The following is a 16443-nucleotide window of genomic DNA, read 5'->3' as shown; positions in this document are numbered from 1 at the left end:
GACAAAACTACATGTATACTCTCAAATCACAGCAGGTGTGGCTCATCGTAGCTGCTTTGTGGACACCTGGGAATGTGACATACTTGAAGCAAGTCAACAAAACTTTCAAACAGAATAAAAGGATGATGTAATGAATGTGAAAGGCTTAGCATCCATGCAGTTAACTTTAAGGACAAACATCTACTTCACTTGCAATGATCTAAACACATCTAATAATCATCTAAATTATAGATTTTGTTGCTCTGTCAAAGAACAAAGTAGTTACAGCTTTATCTTTTCATAGAGATTTGGTTTGTTGTGAGCCATAATTTTGTGTTGTCATAAGGTAATATACTAGGTAACTAAAGCATTTGAGCCTTACATATCCAAAGAAATTCACCCCTCTTTGAGTTCTTGTGCTTGAATTATTCTCTCTTTCTGATCAAGCAGTCTGTTAATCACATTCCCTAAAACCTCAGGGCCAAGTCCTAAAATTGCTGCTTCAATCTGTAAAACAGAATTAAATAAACATATAGACCAGAATGGTCTCTGGTTTCAGAAGCGCCTCCACGTACCCTGCACCATCTTCTTTGGTGAGTATCAGTTGTGAGTGTCACAAAGTCTGTCAGATGTGGCCTCGGATAATGGCAGCATAGCCGTTTTATATTTCTGTCTGAAAGTCTCATGAGACAGTATTCTGCGGAATCATTCATTTTCTTGGTCTGTGTTCCTTTTCTCTTGGACCTGAGCTGGCTAAGTCTACCACAGAGCTCAGTCCATTTTATTCAAGGCAGTTTCACACCCACATAGCCACAAATGCGCGTGCACACTCATACACGTGAACAATCTTGTAACAAATCCATCCTTTAGACCACTACACTTTGCCAACACATTAAACTTATAAACTGCTGCATGAAGAATAAATGTGCTGCAAAACTCATCAGAATAAACCAATGGAAAAATTTATTATCTCTACTAAAACACATTTTTGTAATCCTCTGAACTTTTATTCTTCACACAGTGCTCCATAAACAAATGGAAAAATAGATTATCTCTACTAGAACACATTTTTTTAATCCTCTAACCTAATTCTTCACACAGTGCTCCAAGGTTTCTCTTCTAGTCTTTATTCTGCTGTAACCCACACTTCCATTTCAAAGAATTTGGTAACAACCACAGGCCCACACAGCCACTCCCCCAACCACACATCCTAACACTAAAACCGTAAGTACTTTAGGCCCAGCCAGTTCTATTATTTTGATTGACAGGGATAGGATGCCACACGAACATTTGTGGTTAACTTCCTCTCTCCTAAGAGAGCACGTCCTTGGTTACCTACTAGCAAGGCAGAGAGTTACCAATAGGAATGCCAGCGCTAATAGCAGGGGTGGGCACAGGCACTCTGGAAACAAAATGAACAGACACTTACTGTTAGTAAGACATTTAATTACATCCAAGCAGGCCCCAAAGCTTTTAAAGAAAACTTTATTTTAAAAGAGTATTATAAAGGGTCTCTAGTTTTCACTTTTCTCTAGGCAACTGGATTTTTAATTTTTCTACTTTGCTCCCCCTACTCCAACTCTAAAAAAGTTTGTCCAGGTTATTTTGGTCAGAAATACTCAGAAACCTATTGGTCAAACACATGTATGAAGAGCCTCAGAATTGAACTACAAATCCATTTTCAAAGGCCAGAGAAAGCAACTATACACTAGGAAGAATTTCTTACTTAAAAAACAAAACACAAAGCCCTAATCACTGTTGGGAGAGTTTTTAAGTCTGTGAACCTGGCCTTCAAATTAGTAACAAAATGTCCTAGTCCTCACTCTGTGGGCCAATGACCCAAATCTCCTTACATTAATTCAAGATGTGAGTTACCATTACAGTATACAAATTAGTTTCAGATGACAGAAAGAAATATACCACCATCAAAAGGAGCAGAGTATAACCATCAGAACCAAAGAGCCTACTGTACTCACTGCATTCAAGCACAGATAACCTGAAATACAGACTCTCCAGCTCACTTTATGAACACCCCATCCAGCCTCTTGACTACCCCAAGGAAATGCTTACAAAGTAGATAGGGTAAGGGAACCAAAAAGAAGAATGATGGGAATCCGTTTTTAACTTTTAGTTTCCATGTGCCAACCCAAATGCACTTTCAGAAACCAAATGGGTACATATGGACTGCTAAACACAAACTCGGCAGTTCAAATCCATCAGCTGCTCTGTGTGACAAAGAAAGATGAGGTCTTCTGCTTCAGGAAGATTTACAGCATCAGAAACTCACACTGGACTGCTAATTTCAAGGTCGGTGGTTCAAAGGCATCAGCTGCTCCTTGGAAACCCTAGACAAGGTCGCTATGAGTCTGAACAACTGGACAGCACTTAACAATAACAAATAGTCTAATAGTAGGCTGTTCAAAATTCATATCACTAAAGTTGATCATGAATTCATATATTCCAAAAGCTTAATATCTTTCCAAATAAAATGTTGATTTACCAGTCACCTTCACAGGATCTCAACAGCATGTAGATATTTTGCTTACAACATGTTAATTCTATTGATTGAAGAACATATTGTCAAGGCACATTAGTAAAACCATAACTTCCTTCATACATCAAGAAAATGTCCTTTTCTATAAAAACTTCCCATTGATTTCTAACAATGATCTATTATGAGTCAAGTTTCAGAAAATCACCACAAACATACTCAAGAGAAATATCCTAGCCATTAATACTAGCAACAAGAAAATAAAACTTTTCTTCCATTCAGTGAGGGCAGAGAGAAGAAAAAAAAAAAATCAGTGGTCAATTTCACACACACAAAAAAAAATCAGTGGTCAATTTCACAAAAAAAAAAAAAAATCAGTGGTCAATTTCACACACACAAAAAAAAATCCACACTGAATTACATAAAACAGGCTCTTTTTTACTGTATTTGCTTAAGGGTAGGGAAGTTAACAGGAAGGACCAGTCCCTGGAAAAGGACATCATGCTTGGTTAAAAAAAAAACTTTTTTAAGAGGAAAACCCTAAATGAGATATACTGACACCATGGCTGCAACAATGGGCTCAAACACTGCAACACTTTTGAGGGTGGCGAAGGACCAGGTAGTGTTTCCAGTGTTTCTGTTGTACATAGGGTCATTATGAGTTGCACTGGACAAGAGGGACTAACAACAGGGAAATGTTTTTTTTGTTGTTGTTGTTTTTTTAAGGGCTATATACATACATATGTATATATCAGACAGTTATTTTATGACTGATTACAGGACTAGCTTCTAAATGGCTTCCAATATAAAGCACATGCCTAACAAAACTCAATTATAGCAAATAAACCTTTATATAATTGATTTACATTTGTTTAAACCACTGTGGTGATTTTTTAAAACAATTCTCAAATGTCATCAATTTGACAGAAAATCAGATAGCACAGGAAGAGAGGCAGGACAGGTGGAAGGAAAAAAAAAACCCAACGAACTGCCTTAATAAGCCTTCCTCATTTGGGGGTATATTATGTATATAAGGGAGCTTCAAAAACTCCGTGGGAAAATTCCAGCAAATTTCATTCCATTTTTCCACAATTGTTTGGAAATCTCCTTGTATATGCCATCAGTCCCAAGGACTCACACCATTCTAAACGTGCAGCCTACCCAAGAGAAGAAGGGAGAGGGAAGGAAAGAGGGAGGGAGACAGAAGGAGAAAGAGAAAAAGAAAGGTTGTTGTACACATTCCTATAACTAATGTGTCCTCAAAGTGTCCTTTGCTCTTTTATTTCCTCACCCAGAAAGTCTCCTATCCTTCTTGCTCCATGCTTTGAAAAGTAACTACCTGGATGATGTTTCAAGACCTAAAAACCATGAAAATGTCATTTCTAACCTGCCCAGCAAAGCTAGAAACTCTTTTGATAATTACTATGGAAACACCAATAGCATCAATGAAGTGCAAAGAGGTGGGGGGAGGATGATTAAAATAAAACAAGCACAAAGCAATCTTCTTTAGCTCTGAAATTTGGGGGGAAATTTGCTCACCCATCAACACACACCAGAGTACTTCTATCACCTCCCTGCAACTGTGAAAGGGTGGTTTTCTTTCCCAGTAACAGGAAACCATTGCCCTGGGCACTACCTCAGGAATTAGCATGTATCCATTTGGAACCTGAAGGTGGGCTACTGTCACTGGACACCAGAAACTCTGGGGATGGTGTTAATGCTTTTCCTGCAACTGCTCTCTCCTGAACATTTTGGGCAGCCATGAGAAGGCATTCAGCACCAGAAAACACTGCCCCCAAACTCTGTGGGTTTTGTTGGGGTTTTTTTGTTAACCCTTCACTTTTTTTGAAAATCAAATACAGGTGATGGGGAGGGTGATATGGAGAAGGACATGACTTTTATTAGAATTGACAGTGCCTTAGTGGTTACGAATCGGGCTGCGAACCTTAAGGTCAGCGGTTCGAAACTACCAGCGGCTCCGCGGGAGAAAGATGAGGTTTTCTACTCCCGTAAAGATTTACAGCCTTGGAAACCCTGTACAGGGTCGCTATGGGTCGGAACCGACTCGACGGCACTTAACAACAACAACAACTGGTGTGGCACTGTAGGAAAAGCACTGGACTGCTAACCCCAAGGTTGGCGGTTCAAACAGACCGCTCCATGGAAACCACACACAGGAACGCTGTGAGTCAGAACAGCAACTGCTACAAACAGCTCAAAGAACAGTATGCTATGGGGAAAGGGGAGACTGAAATATTAGTAAGCATTGGGAAGATCTGAGTTGTATTCCATGGTGTGTCAATAATTAGTTCTACACTGGAGTGATTCACCTTTTCTTTTATTAAATGACAAAATTATCGGTTCCTTTCTGATCTGAACTGATCGTTTCAAATAGCAATTACCTACTTACTCCAGAGTAAACGAAAGCTTAAAAAGAGAGGTCTATTCAAGTTCTAATAAAAATGCTAGCTTCCCTTATGTGTATGAATATATCCTGTCCCTGATTCATAGGAGGGAAAAAAATCTAAGCAAAACACTGAAAAAAAACGAAAGTATTGAGCAAAGATGGTAATCACAATGTTTTTTATGCCAGTGAATCTAATTTTACAGCTGAGTTCTATACAGCTGTGCAAGAAAGACTCTTGCCACGGCTTGCCACTTGAATGAAAGAAGGAGTGGTGATAATTGTTCATGCAGAACAACCTCTTGAGACATGAGCAATACCTGGAGGTATGTGCCCAGCTGGTTGGTCGAGGCACAAATAGTCTGGAATTTGTCTTCTTGTCTGGTATGTGTTCATTAGTGAAGTTAAATCACAGTTGTCTGAAAAGTTCTAACCTTAAAAACATTCTTGCTTTTGCATCCAATTATAAACATAGGAGAATTCGTTCAGAACATTTAAATACATGGATAAATCCTATGAAATGGATTTTTTTTTCCAATTTAAAAAAAGGCAACCATGGATTAAATAAGTAACAAATGGCTCAAGCAACAAATCAAAAAATAGCTGTCCACTGTCTTCTACCGAGCAGATGGTTGTAGTGGTAGTTATGCCCTGTGGAATCGGTTACAACTCATAGCAACCTATAGAGGGCTTCTGAGGCTCTAAATCTTTATGGGCGAAGACAGCCTCATCTTTCTCCTGTAGAAGAGCTGGTAGTTTCGAACTGCTGAACTTAAGGTTAGCAGTAGACTAATAACCAGTACGATACCACAGCTTTCTGGAAAGCAGAAGATATCAAGTAATCTTAACATATAATACCTTCCCTTAAGAATGCATACTTTTTATTTTTATTTTTTGGCTCTGCCTAAATGGCAAAGCATGGACTCCTGGTGTGGTACTGTAGGATCAGCACTGGACTGTGAACCACAAGATCAGCAGTTCAAACCCACCAGCTGCTCCTTGGAAACCCTAACTATATAAGGTCACTGTGAGTGAGAAAAAGACTCAACAGCACTTAACAACAACTTAAATGGCAAAGCACAGTCTTGTGGCAATCCAGAACTTCTCTACTGGGTTAAGGTCATTTCTTAAACGGTAAAGTGGTAAATGCTACATAGCTAAGTGTATGCAAAATATGAGTAATTTGAGGCCACTTTCATACTCCCTCATTAATATGCACAAGTTGTTTCCATAGTCTTTCAACATACCACAAATCTTTACAGAAACAAAAACTAGAAAGGGAAAAAATTACATCACTATAAACACACAAGCTCTTGACCTCAGATGCCCATTTACACATAAATAAACCTAAATTTTACAAATACTAACTAAAAAGGGGGCCTATCCACTAAAAGTTTACTAACCAAAGGTTTGTTTGCTTTTGCTTCTTGTTTTTTAAATGGTGTTTAAACACGTTTGTAGACCTACTTAGACATTTCTACTGGAATACCTAGATACAAAGTACAGTCAGATCACAATAAACCTCACACCCCATACTGGTATCACACAGATGTAATCTACAAGGAGAGTCCTGGTGTGGTGCTGCAGGATAAAGTACTGGTCTACAAGGTCAGTTTGAACTGCAAGGTCAGCAGTTCAAACTCACCAGTCACTCCTCGGAAACCCTATACAGGGTCACTAGGAGTCATAACCAACTTGATGGCACTAAACAACAACAAACCCTTATTCTCATACATACATAAACGATCTTTGCCACATGTTTCAAAGGATGAAAGTAAATGAACATATGTATTTTCAGTGAACTTTGGAGCATGTTTTTAGGTTTTTTTAAGATGGCTTTTTTGATAGGGCAGTGAGGGTAAAAACTACAGAGAATTGTAGTTAGTGAGTGGAAACAGTCACTTCCTTTCTGATCTAGACTTTCCATCTCGCTACCCATCTACGTCAAGCTGCATAGGGTAAAGGTAGCTGAGAAGTTGGAAGACAAGCTCTCCACTGTCTCAGAAAGAGAAGTCCACTTGTCACCCAGCCTTCGGACGCCATCACCACCTGAAGTCTCCATAGCACTGACAAAGTTCCCACTGCTTGTCACGGCTGTGGCACAACAGCTGTTCCTGGGTAAGAGTCGCCATGCCTCAGTTTTTTTTACCTGTAATTTGAGGGGGCTTCAAAAAGTTCACAGAAAGTAGAACTAAAAGATAATGGAATTTGGGGGGGAACTCTTTGAAGCCCCATGTATAGGTGTTTGACTGAATGACATTTTGATTCTTGTTTAGCAGAATCCAAAATGTATTTTATTATTCTATTTTTAGAGCTCAAAGTCAGTTTGAACCACAAGGTTGGCAGTTCCAGCTCACCAGATGTTCCTCAGAAACACTACTGTTGTTGTTGTCAGGTGCCATTGAGTCAGAACCGACTCATAGCAACCCCATGCACAGCAGAACGAAACAATGTCCCATCCTGGGCCAACCCCACCACCGCTGCCACACTTGACGCCATCAATGATGCCACCTGGCTGATCCATCTCATTGGGGGTCTTCCTCTTTTTCTCTGACCCTCCATCTTACCAGCATGACATCCTTCTCCAGCGACTGTTCTCTCCTGACAATATGTCCAAAATATGAGATACAAAGCTTAGCCATCCTGGCCTCCAAGGAGCTCTCTGGCTGCACTTCTTCCAAAACAGATCTATTGGTTCTTTTGGCAGTCCATGGCACTTTTAGTATTCTCCTCCAACACCACAACTCAACGGCATCAATTCTTCTACAATCTTCCTTATTCACTATACAGGGTCATTAAGGGTCAGAACCAACTCAATGGCACTCAACAACAATGATGAATTAAGGAATCTTGTGTGGACTGGACTGCTAAACCACAAGGTTAGCTTATTCAAACCCATCAGCAGGCTTCTCAGAAACCCTATACAGAGTCACTATGAGTCAGCACCAATTTGAAGGCACACAACAACAGCAACATGATGAATTAAATTTACATTATGCATTGACCAGGGTACATAACAGTTCTGCATACCAACTTTACTAAGGGAAAATAATGGGTTGCTGATACCAGACACTTATTTCTTTCTGGGAAGACTTGGAAGAAGAACTCCAAAGCTGTGACTTCAGCCTGGTTTGGGGGGGGGGGGGTGCAGAGCGCAAGGCACTATTTGAAGCATTTACACATCAATTCATGGAAACAAGGTGGTGTTCCCCTTTTACAACAAAGGCTGAGTGAAGTTTAATAATTTGTCCAAGAACACTCAGGTTACAAAGTGATGGTAAGAATTCCAGATTCTCTTAGTGAGATGATGACAACGTCTATGAATCTAAACATAGGAGTAGAGGGCCTGATGAAAAATTTGCACGTTACTGGTTTTTAAAAATGAGATGAAATAAGCATATGGTAGAAAATTCAAAGGGTACCAAAAGGTAACTTATATAGGTAGACGATACCCAGTGATAGCATATCTCCCTCCTAGCCAGTTTCCAGGTCCCAACCACAAAGGCAACCTCTGTGAGTTTTAAAGCACATTTTAAAGCAGCTTAAGTCTGGTGCTGGAGTCTTGATATAGAGCCATGGGTTAATGCGCTGGACTGCAAAAGTCAGTTTGAACCTCAAGGTTGGCAGTTCAAGCTCCCAGCTGCTTCTCAGAAACTCTATACAGGGTCACTATAGGTCAGAACAGACTCCACAGCACTTAATATCAACAATAAGCAATTCTCATTTTATCATACAGCAATTACTGTCTGACAATTAGGTGAAAATAAACAAGAGAAACCAAATTACAAATAAATCTAGTGAAGTAAATCATCCTTGGTGATTTTGAGGAGATACACTACCATTTAACACAAAAGCAAAATCATTTCAACACAGGCAGCCAACAAGTTATTGATTCAAAAACCTAAAACCTGCTGCCATAGTCAATTCTGGCTCTTAGTAACTCATACGACAGGGTTTCTGATATGTAAATTTTTACAGGCGTTAACAGCCTGATCTTTCTCATGAAGAGTGGCTGGTGGGTTTGAACTACCACCTTTGTGGTTAGCAGCCAAAGAGATAACTCACTACACACCACCAGGGCTCCCTAGTTATTGAATGTGGGAGACTGCTACAGCAACCAATCTTGCAGTTCAAACTGAATTTGTGGTACAGCGTTTATCCTACAGTGCCACACCAGGACTCCTTTTTAAAAAATAACTTATAAAATAAACAAAGAATACTGAAAACTTCTCTATTTAAAAAAAAAAAAAAAAAAAAAAGTATTAACAATATCCCAAAAGAAAGACTTACGTGAAAAACATCAAACAAAATAGTGTGAACGAGATAATTACCAAGCGCTTTAACAAATATTTATGAACACCCACTACAGCGCTGTGCATTAGCACTGGACTGCAAACTCCAAGGCTGGCAGTTCAAACCCACCAGCTGCTCCTATACAGGATCGCTGTGAGTTGGAACCAACTCGATGGCACTTAACAATTAAATGCCAGGCATGATACCAGAATTCTAGGTTTCTAGAACTAAAGGCATGAGGTAAAACATTACATTACAGTGAAATGTTAAACTCTTAATTAAACTTGAATTTACACTGGACACTTCTGACAAAATACCACACCAAGTCAACAGACCTCAGTGCTCTATGGAATCTTTCATCTGAGATAAGCCCCAATGCCTAAATTTGGGTGCCCAGCTGTGACCTCTTTTCTAGTCTTTAAAATCTGACAAGTGTCCTGAAAGTGAATTTGGCTACGAGACCTGCTCCCTGTCTCAATCATTTCTGATCAGCAAGGACACTAAAATTACTTCTTTAATAGACTTATACAGAATCCAATCATGACATGATTATTTAACATGCAGTTTTATTTAACTTAAGAGATGTTATAAGGAAATATTATGCTTCCTATGGTGTAACAAATCAACTTCATTACACTAACTGTAAGGGAAGTGATCTGTATACCCTGATGTAGCACTGATTTGTTTTTTCATTTATATTTAAATGTGTACATTGAAGATTTTTGATAATGTTAATTCAAGTATCTAATTGCGTCTCTCTCTCACACACACACACCACTCTCCTCCCTCCATACAAACTGAGGGGTGGGAGGAACCAATGAAAATAGTACATGATACACTGAAAATCATTTCATAGGCATGTTTTTAAAAAACAAGTTATTTCTTGAAGAATTGACGACATGCTCATAAGCAGCTTTACATTCCACTTAATGTGACTAAACACAAAGCAAACACCAGGTGTTACTTACAGCTTTTAAGGGACTGAAACAGAAAATTCACATGAAATGACAACACTCAACAAAGAAAGAAATTAACAGGTGCAGAGAGACACATCATGCAAGGGAGTATCTATTTACTATTTCAGATATACCTATTATAACAAAATTTCCACATGGAATATGTATGCAATCACATTGTAATTTGGTCTAAACTTCTGAAAAAACACACAAAAATGCAGAATTCTTTTTTTTTTTAAGCTATTTTTTTTTCTTGTAAGGAAAAAAAGCCTGTAATATAACAAAGAATGCTAAATTTGTTCTAATTAATATATGAGACTGACTGTTGCTCCACACATGGTTTTATATGTAATAATGGAGCCCTGGTGTTGCACTGTAGGATAATCAATGGACTGCTAATCACAACGTCAACAGTTCAGACCCACCAGTCACTCCTCGGAAAACCAATAAAGCGTATTGGAAGGAGCTATGGTAGCATAGTGGTTACAATTCAGGCTGCTAACCTCAAAGTCAGAAGTTCGAAACTACCAGCTGCTCCATGAAAGAAAGATGAGGTTTTCTGCTCCCATACAGATTTACAGCCTCAAAAACCCTATACAGGGTCACTATGAGTCGGAATCCACTCCATGGCACATAACCATCATGAGTCAGAATGGAATCCAGGTGTGGTGCTGTGGGTAAACGCAATGGACTGCAAAGTTGGTTTGAATCACAAAGTCAGCGGTTCAGGTCACCAGCTGCTCCTCAAAAACCCTACATAGGGTCACTATGGGTCAGAATCGATTCCCCAGCACTTAGCAAAAGTCAGAACCGACTCAACAGCACCTTTTTAAAAATAAAGTAATCTTAGCGTTTGAAACTATTGTTGTTTTTAAATGTAATCAAGTCGATTCTGACTCATAGTGACCCTGTGTGGTGCCATAGGATACGCACTAGACCTCAAGGTCAGTTTGAACCACAATGTTGGCCATTCACACTCACCAGCCACTCCTCAGAAACCATATTATGGGGTCACTATGAGTCTGAACTGATTCAATGGCACTTAACAACAACAACACTATTTAAAATCTACTTTGTACAAGATACTCTTATGCTGAAATCATGCAAATTCTAAATTTAAAGTATATTAATGTTATTGTTAAGTGCCGTTAAGTCGGTTTCGACCCATAGCGACCCTGTATAGGGTTTCCAAGGAGTGACTGGTGAGCCTGAACCGCTGATCTTGCAGTTCAAACAGCTTTGCAGTCTGGTGCATTAACCCACAGCGCCACACCAGGACTCCAAGTATATTATATTAATAAGTCTTTAAAAATCTTTCTAGTAAAACCATTTTAATTTTCAAATTTGATATAAAAGACAAGATCCCTTATTCAATTTTAATATTGTCTCTTGTGTGACAAGCACAAAAGACTATCTATGTTACAATTTAAAAAAAAATTTTTTTTTCAGTTAATGTTACTGGCTAACTCAGAGAAGCACAAGACATGTAGGATGAATACCATAAAGGGTCTCGGGAGTGCTCAAGGGTCACCATGAACATACTTTTAGAACTGCCGTTCTCAACCAAGCTATCTGTAAGTAAAAAGCCTCATCTTTCTAGTCTGGAAGAAGCTGGTAGGTTCAAACCGCCAACCCTGTGGTTTCTAATCTGGTGCTTATCGTACAGAACCACTGTGCTTCCCCTCCAAGACTTAGTGGCACATTTTAAAGCATTTTTGTGAAGTAAATTTGTTTGGCAAGATCTTAAGGGAAGGAAAAGAAGCAAGGTAGATAAGACAATTTGTTTGGTAAGACCTTAAGGGAAGAAAAGGAGCTAGATAAGACAATGGGAGAGGCCAGGTACCCAGTGCTGCAACTATCAGCAAATCAGAGTACAGGGAACAAGTAGGTGGGGCATGATGACATCAGGCAGACTTTGACTATAGTTGTTAGCTCCCCTCTAGCCCACCCCATGTGCAAGGGGACCAGACCATTATAATCCACAGTTTTCAATAGCTGATTTTCAGAAGCAAATCACTAGGCCTTTCCAAAATCTCCAGTTTGAGCTTCGCAGTCTCTCATACCCTAGATCCAAAACAAATAGTCAATATAAGGGATATAGTGACAAAAAAGTTTGCATTGCCATTCCCAGATAAGTATCTCATCTACCCTGATCTTTAGACCTCAATTAGTGCTGTTCTTAAATGAACCCATTTTATCAAAGCCAGAGATGGCTTGATGTAGAATTTTCTATGGTCACTAATTTATTCTTTTTCCACAGCCTTTTTTTAATCTTTCATCCAAGAACCCAAACAACAGCTTTCTAAGGCATAAAGAGAACATACAATGAGAACCTCAAGTTGCAGCTATAGATAGAACAATTAATGATAGTGAAATTCATTTCCTAGAGTAATGAATTCACAAAATCGATTCACATTCAGCAAACACAGTTAAATGAAAGACTTTGCTTCCATTTTTAAAAACAGATTTAACAAGCATATTAATTTTCCAATGGCCACTATAAATAAATGGAACTCCAAAATATCTTGCAAGGGCGTTCTGGCCCGTTGCTGTTACCCTGACCTCAAATAGAATGTGTATTTACATTGCCGAGAGGCGGCATTGTGTGCTGGTGGGAAACCACTTCTCACAGACCTCCCATTCAACTAGAAGGCTCCACAATAGGTATTCACACAGGAAGCAGGCCCTACAAAGAGCACCTCTGGCTCTTCCAGAGAACTTTCCAAGGCTGTGGGGCTGGTAAACCACTGTAAATGCCATGTTCACAGGCCCCAACTGCCTACACTTCAGGGTCAACAATGCTTGTGTTGTCTACAGCTATTCCCCTAGTTCTTCCCAAGGTGAAAGGGAAATCGCCAACAATTCCATTTCATTTTCTAGATAAAAACTAAATGATGCCCTCAGAGGCTGTTTTCTGAGTCTATCACAAAGCCATGAATTATTTCCTTGAGTTGGAAAATATGCCCAAGAAGCTACTGCTTTTTCAAAACTAACCACAAGATGTTAGTACAGAATATGCACCGTAAAGAGCCAAAACTTCACGTCAATTTCATTACCTCCACTGAAAACTACAGCACCTTAAATATTCACCCTTTTGCTTAATAACAAAGCAAAAAATTATTTTAACTCTGGAAATGGAGAAGCATGTTTGTCGGTGACTTCTTGACAAGAAATCAAGATAATGGTTGTGGTGATGTGGGCTAATGCGTCAGAAATAGTATGAAGATTATTCACAAAACAAAGTTTAATGAAATGTAGTCAGATTACACATGTATATATATATATTTTAAACTCTACAGGAATATTGAACTAAAATATTAATAATGGTTAACCTATAATAACAGTGTGGCGCTAAAGGACAAACACTGGACTACTAGTCCTGGTATGTCCCTATGGACTAATGCATCAGACTGCAAAGTCATTTGAACTGCAAGCGGTGGTTCAAGTTCACCAGCTGCTCCTTGAAAACCCTATACCAGGTCGCTATGGGTTGGAATCGACTCAACGGCACTTAACAACAACAACTAACCACAAAGGAGTTGTGGTAGCACAGTGGTTACAAATTGGGCTATTAACCTCAAGATCAGCAGTTCAAAACTAACACAGAAGAAAGATGAGGCTTTCTGCTCCTGTAAAGATTTACAACCTCGGAAAACCTGTACAGGGTCGCTTTGAGTCAGAACCAACTCCACGGCACATAACCACCACCACTAACCACAAGATCAGCAGTTGAAATCCACAAGCGGCTCCTTGAAAATCCTATACAAAGTCCCTATAATTTGACGGAACCCTACAAAGAGTCAGAACTGACTTCACAGCACTCAACAACCACCAGCTATGGATAATGAATGAGTTATAGTTTCTCCTTTATACTACCTATGGTTTTAAATATCCCCCAATGAGCACCTATACCTATATTTTTATGGTGATAAAAGTTAACTTTTTAAAAACCATATAATTTTAATTTACTTTGTACCACGGAACTGTTACATGTTTATGATGAAACACTTTCAAAGCACTGTACAACAACGCATAAGATAAAGTTTATGAAAGTCTCACTGAACTAAATGTCACCATTCAACTCTGACTTTGGGACACTACAATCAATGAATGTCTGTGGTTATGAAGGAGATTTGGCTAAATCAGCCCCTCAGGTCCTGCTTGGTGAGTAATCCCCAGATTAGGCATGCTCACTAGGACCAACCCAAACAATTAAAAAAAAAAAAAAGTGTGTGTTTGGGGGGTGGGTGGCAGCTTCCCTGCTTTATTCTTTTTAGATAACAAGTGCTGCATAATATCTCTCCCAATTGCCAATATAAATCAAGCTTTCTGGGTGGAGAATGCTCTGTCAATCAAATGAGAATCAGCAAAGATAAACTAATAATAGAAACTGTTACATACTTACTTAGCTGTGCTAACTATGCTAGTCCCTCAACTAGTACAAAGGACTTCAAGAAGTTTTGCTATGAAAAGTACAGGGTGGGGTCAGAGACTTCTCTTTAGAATTGGCAGGCCTCATTCCTGCAGCTTGCAAAAGTTAACCACCTATTCTTAGCTTTTTAGTGGGGTCTCCCCTACGTCTGAGTGGATTCAATGGCCAAATGGAGCTTTCTCTACATTTTTTGTTAAGTTTACAAAATAAATGTCATTCAAACATTTTTTATTTTTTATTTGATTATTATTAACAATGAAACTGACAACTCTTAAAAAAAGAAGAAAAGCAGGAATCAATTCCCAAATAACATTGTACTTCAGAGGATGTGGCAAAATCCTCTAGGGTCCTTGACATTGGCAGAATGATAGTAAGTTGAGTGGGGAAAATTTTAGAGTGTACACACACATTTTAAATTAGGAATGTGCTCAATGAGTGAATGAAAATGCAATTCTTTCTATGCTTACATTTATGCAAGTTTCGAAAAAAAAAGTTAAAAAAAAAATTATTCTCCATTTCCTAAGAATTATGAGGTGGTGGTGCTGAATGCGACACCAAATTAGAGTACTCTATATGGGGTTACGAATCAGGCTGTGAACCTTAAGGTCAGCAGTTCGAAACTACTAGCCACTCCACAGGAGAAAGATGAGGCTTTCTGCGCCCGTAAAGATTTACAGCCTCGGAAACCCTGTACAGGGTCACTATGGGTCGGGACCGACTCAACAGCACTTAACAACAACAACAACATGTACAATAAAGAAGGAGCTCTGGTAGCGTAGTGGTTACGAATCGGGCTGCTGTCCTCAGGATCAGCAGTTAGAAACTACCAGCTGTTCCACGGGAGACAAGATGAGGCTTTCTGCTCCCGTAAAGATTTACAGCCTCGGAAACCCTGTACAGGGTCGCTGTGAGTCAGAACCAACTACATGGCACATAACAACAACAACAATGCACAATGCACAATAAGGAGTCCTGGTGTGGTGCTGTGGGCTAATGAATCAGACTGCAAAGTTGTTTGAACTGCAAGCAGATCAGCAGTTCAAGTTCACCAGCTACTCCTGGGAAACCCTGTACAGGGTCACTATGAGTCGGAATCAACTCAACGGCACTTCACAACAACAATATGTACAATAAACCATGGGTCCTGCACCATCCTCACAGTCGTTTCTATGTCTGAGTTCACTGTGGCAGCAATTTTACCAATCCATCTCATCAAAGGACTTCCTCTAAGAAAAATGTCTACCCCAGCAATGAAATCAGAAGGCTGTTGCTATTAATTGCCGTGGAGTCGGTTTGGTCTCACAGTGACCCCATACAGGGTTTACGAGGAGCGGCTGGTGTATTTGAACAGCTAACTTTGCAGTTCAAAACAATTTTACAATCCAGTGCATTATCCCAAAGTGCTACTACCAAGACTTCATCCCAAATACTTAATCCTGAGCAACTAAGTGTATTGCTGCAGTAAATCTATTAATAGACAATCAGACTGGCAAAGTGTAAAATATTCATCATCAATTGAAATACTGAAAGTTGAATGCTATCTCATATATTCTACAAATGCATTTTAAAATGTGGTAGAAATTAATCTATTAATATAGGAAAATGACATTGGTCATAACACATATGTTAAGTGTTATCAAGTCGATTCCAACTCACAACGAGTGGCTGATAGATTTGAACTATCAACCTTGTGGTTAGCAGTCTAGTACTTATCCTCCAGCACCAAGTCAGGACCCCATAAACACACTATTTAGAGGGAAATACTAAAATCAACCGGACCTATGATTGTTGAATCATTTCTGATTCACAGAGACCCTATAGGACATTGGCTTTCCTAGCCTGTAAATCTTTATGAAATTGGATTGTCACATCTTACTGCTGAGAAGCC

General features: G+C 39.2%; 1 protein-coding gene across 1 annotated transcript in view; it reads right to left on the bottom strand.

The window, feature by feature from the left end:
- FNDC3B (fibronectin type III domain containing 3B) overlaps positions 1–2023 on the bottom strand; it is a 339753-nt gene extending 337730 nt beyond the window's left edge. Inside the window, exon 1 of the mRNA XM_006861842.1 lies at positions 2012–2023. The gene's annotated coding sequence lies outside the window, so the exon portion shown is untranslated. The remainder of the gene's footprint in view (positions 1–2011) is intronic.
- Between the last annotated feature and the right edge of the window lie 14420 nt (positions 2024–16443).

This window comes from Chrysochloris asiatica, unplaced genomic scaffold, assembly GCF_000296735.1.
Source record: "Chrysochloris asiatica unplaced genomic scaffold, ChrAsi1.0 scaffold00043, whole genome shotgun sequence".
Classification (NCBI taxonomy): Eukaryota; Metazoa; Chordata; class Mammalia; order Afrosoricida; family Chrysochloridae; genus Chrysochloris; species Chrysochloris asiatica.
The sequence above is the reverse complement of the archived record's forward strand: the minus strand, read 5'-3'. Positions and strand labels throughout refer to the sequence as shown.